The sequence below is a fragment of the Mastomys coucha genome, unplaced genomic scaffold, assembly GCF_008632895.1.
Source record: "Mastomys coucha isolate ucsf_1 unplaced genomic scaffold, UCSF_Mcou_1 pScaffold20, whole genome shotgun sequence".
In the NCBI taxonomy this organism is placed as follows: Eukaryota; Metazoa; Chordata; class Mammalia; order Rodentia; family Muridae; genus Mastomys; species Mastomys coucha.
Window position 1 is genome coordinate 66,626,934 of NW_022196903.1, and position 3,410 is coordinate 66,630,343.

The 3,410-nt window shown below is 44.8% G+C and overlaps 1 non-coding gene across 1 annotated transcript; it reads right to left on the minus strand.

The window, feature by feature from the left end:
• Window positions 1–2,372: 2,372 nt before the first annotated feature.
• Window positions 2,373–2,481, minus strand: LOC116100075. Its single transcript, XR_004122441.1, has one exon. It is a non-coding gene; the product is annotated as a U6 spliceosomal RNA (small nuclear RNA).
• Between the last annotated feature and the right edge of the window lie 929 nt (window positions 2,482–3,410).

Below are 3,410 nucleotides of genomic sequence, written 5' to 3' on the forward strand. Positions count from 1 at the left end.
ATATACAATGTTGTAATTTTAATTTTTTCATGTTGGGCCCTATTTGGCCCTGGTTTGGGCCTTGAGGACAAACCAGAGCCTGGCTCAAGTTTTGAAAACTGTCTCAGTCACTTCATACTGGAGTGACTCAGCACAACCTGCTTAAGCCTGCCTTTGCATAGCTACTGCTGACATAGAGTAACTTTGTTGGCTCTGTCAATCACCCCATACCCTTCATCAACTTTCCCCTCCCCCTATGTCATCTCACCTCAGTAAAAAAAAGTCCACCTCCTCTCTCAGCTCTTTATAAAGAAAAAGATCAATACAATAAAAGGAGTTCCTGCTTTGACAGACTCCCGTCTCAGGGTGGTTTTTCTCCAGACAGGAGAATCCTAGCTGCGAAATTCATCATCCTGCTCAGCCCCGAGAGGCTCGGCTGGACCAGGTTCTCTCTCTTGCCCAGATCTGCCTATTTTTAATGATGGGTCTTAAACACTTTAACCTCCCTTTTAAGCCATCACCCACCACAGGTAGTGGAAAAGAAAGGATATGGGAGAAGTAGACCTATTTGGAAAGGTTCTGTGTTGTTTGGAAACCAGCAGTTCAGTTCACAGGTTAGCAGAAGCAGCTTCTCCACTTGCAAACACTTCATGGATACACCAGCAGTCCAGTTTGGTAGAGTCGGGTTAGCAGACACCAATCAGCAGCTATGGCGATACCTAACAGACAGCTAGGCCTCAGCTTTGGCTCCAGGGAGCAGGAGGAGGGACCAAGAGAAACACCAGAAGAAGTTTCCGGTTGAGCCGTTGCACAGCTAGCTCTATCAGCAAGTCAAGCTTGGCCTCCGTCGCTGTCCTTCGAGTCCTATTGAAACCCAGCAAAGATCCTCTATGTGCCCTGCCTTAGCACAGGTCTGCCTCATCATGTGCGTTCAGTCAGCCTGAGTCCACAGAAGCAGCAACAAACTGCAGCACACTACCAGAAGTGTTTTGGGTGTGTTTCTCTCTATGGAGAACCAACAAATGCAGCTCAACTACTCAATGTAAGGCAGACCAATACATGGGTGTCCTTAGCAAAGAATCCTTCATCACATATATTTCACATGCTTGCTTTAGCAGAGCATCCTCTCTCTTGTGTCTGCTTCAGGGAAATGTTCCTTCATGAGTGTGCCTTAGCCTTTCACCTGTGTCCACATTAACTAAACGTTCCTTCACATGTTTGCCCCAGCAGAACACTACCCAACCAACTTTTCCAAAGAACCCTTAAGTTTCCACTTCATATTATAGTTAATACCTATTAATAAGAATAAGGCTCAGGTGGGCTGGGCGGTGGTGGCACACGCCTTTAATCCCAGCACTTGGGAGGCAGAGGCAGGCAGATTTCTGAGTTCGAGGCCAGCCTGGTCTACAGAGTGAGTTCCAGGACAGCCAAGGTTACACAGAGAAACCCTGTCTCGAAAAACCAAAAAAAAAAAAAAAAAAAAAAAAAAAAAAGAATAAGGCTCAGGTGTAGCACACTGATGATCATTTGCCTAGCGTAAGCTAGTCCCTGGATCCTAACCAGCACTACAGAAAACCAAAGAAGTGTGCTTCTCCCCCATGTGTAATGTGGTGCATGTTTGTATGTGGAGGTGTGCTCCCCCATGTGCCAATGCAGAGGTCAGAGATGGATGTCAGCTGTTGCCTCCACCCCCCCGTCTCTCTTTCTCTCTCTCTCTCTCTCTCTCTCTCTTTCTCTCTCTTTCTCTCTCTTTCTCTCTCTCTCCCTCTCTCTCTTTCCACCTTAGATTGAGACAGAGCCTCTCTTAGTGAGCATGGTGTTCTCCATCTTGCCTAGATTGGCTGGCCATTGAGCTCCTGGGACTTGTGTGGTCACTGAGGATCCAAACTTGCAGAGCAAGCACTTGACCCTCAGCTATCTCCCCAAGCCCCAAGAAGCTATATATGGAACTGAGAATGTTATCTATGTTGGTTTGATCATTACATACAATATGTGTATATTGAATTACCATACTGAATGTATAGGAATTAGAATATCAGGTTAGACACCATGGTGCATAGAAGTAATTCTAACACTTGGGAAGTTGAAGCAGGAAGACTTCAAGTTCTAGGTGGGCCTGAGCTATGTAAAGAGACTATCTTTAAAAAAAAAGTAAAGTACTATTAATAAAAATTAAATCAGGCTGGTGAGATGGCTCAGCGGTTAAGAGCACCGACTGGTCTTCTGAGTTCAAGTCCCAGCAACCACATGGTGGCTCACAACCATCTGTGATGAGATCCGACTCCCTCTTCTGGTATGTCTGAAGACAGCTACAGTGTACTTACGTATAATAATAAATAAATTAAAAAAAAAGAAATAAATCATTAGTTTTTGTTGTTTTTTGTTTTTGTTTTTTAAATACGGAACGCTTCATGAATTTGCATGTCATCCTTGTGCAGGGGCCATGCTAATCTTCTCTGTATCATTTCAATTTCAGTATATGTGCTGCCGAAGCGAGAACACACAGTCTTGTTTTCAAGAAAGACCATGACCACACTGTTTCCAGGCCTGGTGGTTGCCTAGGTTTTGATGGAGCAGGGCCTGGGAGAGCTGGCTTGGGGTAATGGAGATAGCAAGAAGCAGCCGCAGGGCCGAGGTGGGATACTTTTTCTTCTCTCTTTTAAAAATTTATTGTTTTTAAAAATTATGCATATGTGAGGTCTGCCACATGTATACAGGTGCCTCCTGAAGTAACTGTGAGTCATCTGATATGGGTATTGTGAACTCTCTGCAAGGGCAGTTTATGTATGTCCTTTTTAAAAAAGTATTTGTTGCCAGGCAGTGGTGGCACACACCTTTAATCCCAGCACTTGGGAGGCAGAGACAGGAAGATTTCTGAGTTCAAGGCCAGCCTGGTCTACAGAGTGAGTTCCAGGACAGCCAGGGCTACACAGAGAAACCCTGTCTCAAAAAACAAACAAACAAACAAACAAACAAACAAACAAAAGTATTTTTTTATTCTTGTTTTATTTTATGTGCATTGGTGTTTAGCCTGCATGTATGTCTGTATGAGAGTATCAGATCTGCTGGAACTGGGGGTACAGACTGTTGTGAGCTGCTATGTGGGTGTTGGAATTGAACTCAGGTCCTCTAGAAGAGCAGCTGTTGCTCTCAATTGCTAAGACGTGGTGGTTTGAATATGCTTGGTTCTGGGAGTGGCACTATTGGAAGGTGTGGCCTTGTTAGAGTAGGTGTGGCCTTTTTGGAGGAAGTGTGTCACTGCGGGAGTGCGCTTTGAGGCTCTCCTTCTAGATACTTGAAGATAGTTTTCTCCTAGGTTCCTTCAGAACAAGATGTACAAATTTCAGCTCCTTTTCCAGTGCCATGCCTGCCTGGATGCTGCCATGATGATAATGGACTGAGCCTTGAACCTGTAAGACAGCTCCAGTTAA